This window comes from Mastomys coucha, unplaced genomic scaffold, assembly GCF_008632895.1.
Source record: "Mastomys coucha isolate ucsf_1 unplaced genomic scaffold, UCSF_Mcou_1 pScaffold7, whole genome shotgun sequence".
In the NCBI taxonomy this organism is placed as follows: Eukaryota; Metazoa; Chordata; class Mammalia; order Rodentia; family Muridae; genus Mastomys; species Mastomys coucha.
The window spans coordinates 76,878,260-76,888,499 of NW_022196913.1; the positions used below are offsets into that span (position 1 = coordinate 76,878,260).

The 10,240-nt window shown below is 44.6% G+C and overlaps 1 pseudogene; it reads right to left on the minus strand.

Moving 5' to 3' along the window:
• LOC116081554 overlaps window positions 1-9,921 on the minus strand; it is a 74,257-nt pseudogene extending 64,336 nt beyond the window's left edge.
• Between the last annotated feature and the right edge of the window lie 319 nt (window positions 9,922-10,240).

Consider the following 10,240-nt stretch of genomic DNA (forward strand, 5'->3'; position numbering starts at 1 on the left):
CGGCCTGTTTGGTGCAGCCCTATGCTGTGGCCTGGTGTTTTTGCTCTGGTTGATCTGTAAGCTCAAAATCCAACAAAAATCGTGACAAGGTAGTCATTACTCAGGCACTTGTGGGCATTGAACAGGGAACTTCTCCCGTGGTGTGGTTGTCCATGCTACACAAATCATAAAACCTCCTGCCGTCTCGTTCCTCCCCTGGCCAATAGTGCCTTTGCTAGCGACAACCCAGCAGGGTCAGAGTAGACGAGCTACGCCAGCTCCAGGGTACCCAGAGACAGGCAACCTTCCCCAAACGCAGACCAACCTAAGACACGGTGCCCTTAAGGGGGGGGAGGGAATCCTATGACGGGTAAGGCTGCAGGTTTGATGCGGAATGACCTAAGACAGGGGCCCTGGCAGAGCAAAAGCACTCTCTGACTTGCTATATTTGGCCTTCCCTTTTAACTAAAACAAAAGGGGGAGATGTGGAGAGCGGTAGAGCTGGAGAGGCATTCGCCTTGACAAGATGGCGTCTACATCCGCTGTCGACTCCTGGTAAACAACTGTTTGTGCATGTGCGTAGAGTGAAAAGACGCCAAGTCACAGCCCATCCCGGGGCGTCACGTGGGTGGGGTGATGAGCAAACAGCCAATCATGGGCGGACACGCCGCGCTGTGGTGTATATAAGCAGTGCCGATTATTGGCTTGGTCCTTTTCTCCTCTTCATGATGCAATAAATGCTTGCTGCAGAAGGATCGTAGTGTCCGCGTGTCTTCTTGCTGGCGAGACAACTACGTGGGCAACACCCACATAACATTGTCTCCTTATGAAAGACCCACTTTCTTAGAATGTGATGAACCAGCCTGCCTCTATTTTAGACTTAAAGGCCATCTTACAATAAAGACAAACTAGGTTCATTCTAGTTTATGGTTAAACCTGTTTTTCAAAGACTGGGCTATGTCCCACCTGTAACCTTAACTACAAATGGTTCTGCACTATCTTTTCCAGGAAATGGCAATGGTGCCTTTGTTTCAAAAATTGTAATTACTGTCTTGTAACCCTACCTTTGTTTCAAAAGGTTGTTATGACTGCCTTGTTTTGACCACATTGTTATGTTCTGACTCTGTAACTCTTTGGGCCCTACTTGGCCTTGGTTTGGGCCTTGAAGACAAACCCAATTTTCAAGAACAGTTATTTGCCTCCACTTGAGAATGACTCAGTATAACCTAGATGAAATCACCTCTGCCTAGCTACCGCTGACATCTAAAATTGATGTCAAAGGCCCCATGAAGTTACCCCATATCCCTTGTCATCTCACACCACCCCAATGTCATCTCACCCCATACCCCATACTCACCTCCTTGCCCTGTCTAGATAAGCAAATTGCTGCCACATTAAAACGAGTTCCTGCTTCGCCAAGACTCCTGGCCTAGTGTGGTTCTTTTCAGTCACCAGCACTCACCATATCGCTCAGCCCTGGAGAGATCCAGTGGGTCCTGGCTTCTCTCTCCTCCCAGCTATCTGCCGGCAAAGAGTCAACATAACTCTGCCTATTTTACTTACCAAATTCCCCATTTTGACTCTCCTGAGTCATAAAAACCTTGTCTTCCTCGTGTTCAGTGCTGACCTCTTGAACCCCACATTAGGGGGAAGCAGCCCGTCTACACAAATAAAAAAGCTTGCTTTAATTAGTTTAGCAATGATGATTTGGATCAGTACTTTTTATCCTTGCATCTTTGGGATTAACATTTGGAGGCCCCAGCAATATCAAGACCCCAGTCCAAATTCAGAAGCTGGACCTTTCCCCTGGCCCTCTCAAAATGAAGAGCTGCTCTCTGGGGGCGGCACACTTTGAAAACATTCCAAGGTCCTGAAGCATCCTGACAATTCATCAACTCCCTGAGCAAACAGCTACATCAAAAAAAAAAAAAAAAAAAAAAAAAAAAAAAAAAAGGAAAACGGCAAGCATTTTTTTTTTTTTTCATTTTTTAAAAGGCCTCCTCTGGTAAGTCATAGGAACATTTTTAACTTTGTTTTTGTGACATCTGGTTCTGTTCTGGATTTGTGAGATCTTTATCCGGGAATGTGGGAGGATCTGATGATTCAACATTCCTAGATGCAGGGCATCGAGTGAGACATCACATGGCCCATTTTATTATCTTTGGTTACTTGGGAGTTTGGCCAAAGCTACCAATTCTTTTTATGACCTCCCTTGGGACCTTAGGGAAGTCCTGATGAGACTGGGGACTGAGAAATCAGAGAGGCCTAGTCCCTGAGTGCCCATTGGCAGGGTTTCAATGCCTAGGATGCATAACAGAGTCTAGAAACCCTGAGGATAATCTGTGATACTGAAGACCAAGAGATTGGACAGGTTCATCACAGAATGTCTGGCGTTACAGAGAGCTGAGACAGAAATTAGAGAAGCCAGCTTCTGAATCACAGAAACTGAGACTTAGGAATCCTCTAGTGGGTTCTCAACACTTAGGTTATACTAAAAACATCTCTGTCCGATTTATAGACCTAGCCCTTTGGACAGAAAAAAATAATGTTCATGCTTTTTAACTGAAAGCCACAAGTCTAGCTGTTTTACAAACATCTGTTGGCTGCTCTTTTCTACAATATGGACTTTGATAGAAATTTCAGACAAGCTTCAAGGAGTTCAGAAAGTCAGGATAAGACTTAAATCTACCTTTCCTGCATCTAACAGACTCCAGATAAGTGCTCCTGTCTATCAACACCCTAAGTTTCTGTGCATATTTCCTATTCTGAGGGCGAAACTTTAAATATAAAAGTTTGCTTTAGGTTCTTTAACTTTAATTTACATCTCTATCCTGTATCTATCTGGCACTCAGCTTGTAGACACCATCCAGAAATCATCTATGGACTACAAACTGCTCCAAAGGTGATCTATACCATGCTGGTGGCCTTCCTACAAAACCAGAAAGCCCTGGACTTGCTGAAAGTTGATGTAAACCAGGCTAGCCGAGGTGATTGCTCCCCGTCTCTTCAGCTGGATCAATGAAAAAGATGCTTCTGATGAATAAATATCTCATTTCCCTAATTCCCTCTTCATCTTTAGCTAATGTTCCAGCCTTCCTGGGCCCTGACAACAGCATCCTAATTTCAGCAGGAAGTAATTATAGAGGAGAGCATATCATCCCTTGTCCTTAACAAAGGGCTGGAATATTAAGTCCAAGGGAAACTCCCTGGCAAAGGGGACAAAATGGCTACTTATAGTATCGATTGGCATACCAATATGACCTTTACATTTTTGTTCTTTCTATGCTAACCAAACTGGTATAGCTTATGAACAGGCCATGCATCCTTTCAATGCATTACAAATTTTGTTTCCTCCCAGATAAATAGTGCTAAAAACCCTATCAAGGATTTAACAAGTTCATATAAGACAAGTGGGGAATGACAAACCAGCTTTCCTCCACTTTAGGATTAAAAGCCATCTTAGAGTAAAGACAAACTAGTATTGTGTCTATTTGTTTCTTAGTACAGGTTATGTCCCTGTACCCTTAGCTACACATTTTTCCGTACTGCCTGTTCCAGGAAATGGCAGTTATGTCTTTGTTTCAAAAAGTAGTAATGACCATCTTGAAATCCTACCGTTGTTTTAAAAGGTTGTTATGACTATCTTGCTTTGACCACCTTGTTGTATTCGGCTTCTGTAACTGTGGTGATTTGAATAGGTGTGGCTTTGTTGGAGGAAGTGAATCACTGTGTAGGCAGACTTTGAGGTTTCATATATCCTCAAACTATGCACTCAGTGTAACACATGGTCCCCTGGCTGCCTTGGAACAAGATGTAGAACTCTCAGCTCCTTCTCCAGCACCATGTCTGCCTTCATGCTGCCATGCTTCCTGTCATGATGATAATGGACCAAACTGTAAGCCAGCACCAATTAAATGTTTTCCTTTATAAGAGTTGTCATGGTCATGGTGTCTCTTCACAGCAGTAAAACACTAACCAAGACAGTAACTGTGCCTATTTTGCTCCCTAAATCCCCCATTTGGAGTCTCCTGAGCTATAAAAACCTTGTCATCTTCATGTCCAATGCTGACCTCTTGAACTCCACTTTAGGAGAGGTAGCCCATGTACACAAAATTTTAAAAAGCTTGCTTTAATTAGTTACTTGCTTTAATTAATTACTTGCCTTAATTAATTTGGCCGTGATGATTTGGGTGAGTATCTTTGGGGTTAATAGAAGAAGAAGAGGTAGGCTGAAACAGCCATGGCTCCTCATCCTAACCATCTGTCACTCTTATCACCACTAGAAACATGGCTTGTTAACAGCAAGATAGGAAATGACAGGAATGAGATAACAAATTAGAAATATCACAACAGGCTTGGGTGCCCCCAATAGCTACTAGATTGAGCTACATTCCCAAAAGGTAGAATGCCTATGGGGCAGGAGACCAAAAGATAGAGGTAGGAGTACCACATTAATTTGCACTCTCCAAAACATGTCTAATCAGAATCCTGTGAAAGCCATTTCTAGGAAGGCAAACTTGTTCCAAGGTTCAAGCCAAGAAAAATATAACACGACAGTAGAGGATTGCCTAGCACCCATGAAGATGTGTGTCCAACTCCCAGCATAGGAAAGAGGGAGGAACAGCAGTGGGGGACGGGGAGGCAGGAATCATATCAGCCTGAAAAGCACAGGGAATCTACAGAAATCCACACAGATCTCTTTGCGCCTACATGCCCCAACTGATGAGATTATCAGCCACTAACAGCCTATTGACTGTGTCTCTTACTGAATACTTCCCCAGTCTCAGAATTAAGTCCTGTGCAAGCCTCTGTCCCTTTCCAGACAGCAGTCCACAATAATTATTAATTGATTTTTGAAGGCCAAACCTCTTTGCATCTATGTGAGACAATTGAGTTTTTCCATATCCATGGCATCTCACAGAATGAACTAAAGCCCCAGATGCTGTATGTGACAGGTCACTTCTTGCTCTGGCCTATCGTGTATTCCTCAGGTTCTTATAGCTACATCTCCCAGTGATGTGATCTCAGCTCTGAAAAATCCTTTGAAATGCAACTCTCTGTTGTACGACATGTTCCCAAGGGAACCCAGTATAACTTCTAACTCATTCATTCATTCTAACAAGTAAACACAATGGAAAACCAGACAAGGGATTCCTTTAATTTTAGGTCAAGACTGGGTGCGGTCAGATGTTCACTTTTATTTTAGGTAATTTTGTTGTTGTTTTAAAAGAGTTACTGTACAAAGTGACTGGATTTCTCGAAACTGCTTCCACCAGTTCTTCCTTGGCAGCTTCCTTGTTAGATGTTCACAAGTGTCTACCAGGCAGCTAAGGGACAGGTGTGAAGTGGCATCTGGAATAGGCCAGCCTGGAAAAGTGGAACTGGTCTAGCCAGCCAGAAAGGAGAAGGTTGGGAGTTTGGATAGTTCACACTTATGTTATCATATCAAATTCAAAATCTACTGTGTACAGCCTCTAAGAATTTGATTTGTGGCTGCTTTTTTCCGAGAGAGTTCTGCAGAATCAAACAACAGTAGCTAGGTTCGTTTGGATAGACAAGGTTACACTGTAGCCAAAAATAGTTCTAGACACCCAGTAGCTTCTAACAAGGGCTAGTTTCTTCTTTGCACCACTTAGCCAGTGAGCATCAGCCATGACTCTAATCTCATTAATTTTACCTGGGGACTCAGGATAGTAAGGTAAACTAAATGAAGAACATCAGTAGGCATTTAGCATTGTGAACCATACGTGCTGGGTCTCAACAAGTTCTGCTCTGAAGGGCCCCACATCTGATTGGCCTAAACAACTCACATGGCCACATCTGGGTGCAACAGTTCAGGGATGTAAAATATTTGTGCAGACTATAGGTAACAGAGCCAAATTATGGATAAACAGTAACACAGACAGCAAGCACATTAGCTTCTTTTGCTCTGTAAAAAGTGGCCCTTATCCCCCACAAATTTAACTTAAGTGGGTCTTTGCATTTTGTCTTTCTGATTTATTGGGATTTAAAGACTAAAGACATCAAAGGGCCCTCATTACTTTAGTATTTGGTAAATATGTATCTGTTTATAATCATCAGAAAATTGGTATCTCAAAATCTGAAATCTATGACAATATATTAGAAAACAACAAGCTGGACGTTCCCCTTAATGCCTCTGTAATTCACAGACACATAAAAAGGAGGGAAGAAAATGAGAGAGGGGTTATTAGAGGTATATGTCCTAAAAATAACTTTCTTTCCCCCAAAAAAAATGCTCAGTAAAAGAGGTAGAAAATTGATGATTAGAATTGGCAAGAAATCCAGCATTATGTCTAATAGTGGAAGGTCCTCATGACTTAATGTGTTTTTAAAGAAACCACCATGGACAGTAGTTACTTATTCTTATTCCCTACATTCTATGTTTCAGGAAATTAGAATATAGAAGTCACTCAAAGTTTCTAGCTTATGTAACTATTTTTCAAAAATCACATCTACCCCGCCCTCTCTCTCTTCCTCTCTCTTCCTCTCTCTTCCTCTCTCTCTTCCTCTCTCTCTCTCTCTCTCTCTGTCTCTCTTTCTCTTTCTCTCTCTCTTACACACACACACACAGATACACACAGAAATATACACAAACAGGTGTGTGTGTGTGTGTGTGTGTGTGTGTGTGTGATTAGTTGTGGTGGCTACTTCGGAAGACCAGCTACAGTCCTGGACAAGCTCCTCCCACACAACCCCTTATGTAAAAGAGACCCTACTTTAATTGCTGAAAGGTGTGGAAATCTATCATCTTTCCAGTAAAAGACAAATCTGAGTCATAAAAAGCCACCTGCAGCATCTAATAATACCAACATACTTGGGATAAAAGCAGTATGTCTGATTTATGAGATAGTGGAATTATAGCACTCCGACTGCCTAATACAGATGCCCCTGAAGGAAGATCCTGCAGAGCAGGAGAAAATAAAAGGGGATTCTATCTCAGCTGTGTCCACCACAAACAAGCCATGACAACCTATCCTGAGAGTAGCTTGACAACTAGTCCAAGTCTCTGGAGTTGATATGACTACTCACAAATTGAGTTGTCTTCGTTTCATTACATAAACTGTGATTAAAAATACCCTGTGTGGTGGTTTAAATAGGTTTGGCCCTTATGCATTTGAATGTTTAGTCTATGGAGAATGGCACTACTAGGAGGTGTGGCCTTGTTGGAGTAGGTGCAGCCTTGTTTGAGGTGTGGCTTTGAGGTCTCCTATGCTCAGGCTGTAGTAATAAAGATTAAAAACCCAGGCCCAGGGCTTCTTCCCCACTTTAGATTATTTATGTTCCCAGATGAAAGACACACACAGCCTTTAAATTTTTAAATAGCTGGGCAGCTGCCCACCCTCCATGCTGTTGAATCTACTTTCCTTTAGGATAACCCCAAGTTATCACTTACTAGTCACTATGTTCTGCCTGGGCTGCTTTTAACCCAACTGGCCATCTCTCAGGGCCACACTCTATTGGCCCTTAGCCCATGGCAGCTCTCCATCTCCCTCCTGCATGTTCTTCTTCTTCCATGGTGACTTCTCTCTCCTCCTTCCCTTCTAGTTGTGGTCCTCCTTTCTTTCCAAGCCCAAACCTTAACCGTACCTATGCCTCTTCTGCTGAGTTGTTGGCATCTTTATTTACCAATCGCACTTAACTAGGGGCCAGGTTCCAGGGGCTCTGTGCAGATCCCAGGTCTTGGAGGCCCTACTTAGCATACAATAGACAGTAAAAGAAAACCTCAATGTGGGCTCTGCCCAGGGTGGAATCTATTCTCTTGGCTGCCTGCCGATCAAGAGGTAGAACTCTCAACTCCTTCTCCAGCTCCATGTCTGCCTAGGTGCTGCCATACTTCCCACCATGGTGGTAATGGACTGAACGTTTGAAACTGTAAGCCAGAGCCGATTAAATGTTTGTCTTTATAAGAGTTGCCTTGGTCATGGTATCTTCTCGGCAATGAAACCCTAACTAAGACAGAAGTACCCTGCAAACTGCAAACATCACTTAAGAGGGGGAAGGTTTGGGGGGTTTGTTTTTTCGGAATTTTGCTTCACAATTCCAGGTTGCAGACCATTATAGCAGTGAAGTCAAGGCAGTAGGAACTTGAAGCAGGTAGTTACATCCCCAGTCAAGAGTAGAGAGGGTGTGAATTCATGCAGGCCTTTGCTCACCTACCTTTCTCCACTCATAAACCTCAGGATCCCCTGCCCAGGAAACCGAAGCATCCATATTGGACAAATCTTCCCATCTCAATTAATGTAATGAAGACATGCTCCACAGACACTCCCAGAGGCCAACCCGGTCTAGACAATATCTCACTGAGATCTCTTCCCAGGTTATTCTAGATTATATCAAATGTTTATGTAAAATGAAAGTCTCAGTAGTCTTTGGAGTCAAACATACCTGGGTCTGCCATTCACTGGCCATGTGACAACCTAATCTCCCTGAATGATTTCTAATTCCCTCCTCTATAAAAAGAGATTAATAACAGCCCTTATTTGTGTGATTGTATCAAATATATAATGAGGTCATACAACCCGGGAACTGGTTTTGTTTGTTTGTTTGTTTGTTTTGTCTTGTCTTGTTTATTTTGTTTTGCTTTTTTTAGGGCAAGCCAAACCCTAGTTTATTTCAGTGTCAGCAACAGCTTAGCCATCAAAACTAAATAAATAAACAAACAAACAAACAAACAAACAAACTCTACCCAGGGCAACAGAAGTCTCTACAGTGAGGCTAAGGCCCAGCCGCCAGGCAGCAAACATCAAGAATGCATGGTGGGCACCGCCCGGGTAATAAGTTAGGAAATGGCAATCTAGTGGTGGTGAGAGCCAGGCTTCACTTCTGGGCGGGCACAAGGTCATGGATAGCCTGAGGGCGGGCACGAGGTCATCGATAGCCTGACCCTGCTTAAGCTGCTGCTCCATCTCTATGAGTAGCTTCACTCCGTCCACTACCCACCACCATCTGCACCAGCTTCATCTCGGAGAAGCCCAGGCGGTCAACGTTGGAGACATCAAAAACCCCACCGACAGCAGTGGCCTCCACGTCACCTGTGCCTTGCTTCTGAAGCCGCAGCCGCTTGAGCACCTCCGAGAACTTCTCGTGCTTTCCCGGGTGGGGCAGCTTGATGTGCACAGCTGCCCGGAGTCCAGTGCCCAGGTTGGCTGGGAAGGTGAGGAGGAACCCAGGTGAGGGTTCCACAGGAACTCGTAGTTCTTGGTCTTGAAGAGAGTTTCGATCTGAGACTCTCCTCGTTGATCCACACCAGGAGAGTCTTATTATTGTTATTGTTATATGCCGCCGCGAGCAGCCAGCCAGTCGCGGGCCATGCCAGAGGTCTGCAGCAGAGGCGACACAGGCTTGTCAAAGAGGAAGTGGTCGTCAATGAGCTGCTACTGCTGCTCCACCTCAGTCATGCTCTGGAGCACGTAGTACCTGCCAGACAGGTCGCCATCTAGGCTGGACTTCTGCTACCAGCTTCAGCTTCTCGAAGGTGCGGCGCTCCCTGTGGCTGCAGTGCAGGGCATGTGATGAGGGAGACAGAAGCCAGGGATGCTGTGGCCTGTGTGTACCCGCGAGCTTTGGGTGCCAGGTCATCGCTGCTCTGCAAGTTGTCTGGGTTGAGGTCGGTCTTGTGCTCATCACTGGGCTCATAGCCGCCATGCGGGTCCTCAATAATGAGGTCAAAAGGTCCTTGAATACATCGCAACTCTCCTCTTTGCCTGCCACTGCACCCACTGTCATGATGTATGGGTGACTCGGATTGTCTATGCCAGTCTGAATGGCGTTGTCCAAAATGTGCACTTGGCATGGAGCTCCGCGTACAGCTCGGGGGTCAGCACCTTGGCCATATGGTTGTTGTGGCTGCTCAGATCAGAGAACTCATCCTTGACCAGGGAAGCGCAGCTTCTGCGTGTTGCGGCTGTTGGAGAAAGGCATGGCCCCGCAGCACCGGGCGGGATGCTGGGCAGAGCAGGGGCGAAGAGTGCCTTTGCTTGCCGCTCCTGGCACAGCACAGAAGAACCACAACCCGGGAATCGTGTCATCAGGTGTCAGCATCAGCACTTCCACCTCTATGCTCCCTCCTCCCCACATCATGTGGAGCCATGTCATAGGAAGAACTGAAGAGTTACAAGTGTGGTTCAATCATGAAGTAATCCACAGGCTAAGAGAGGATGCTAATCTTCACAAATACTCCCATGGTGACGCTGTGTCCTAGATTTCTGATTTCAAACAATATGATCAGTATCATTAACCA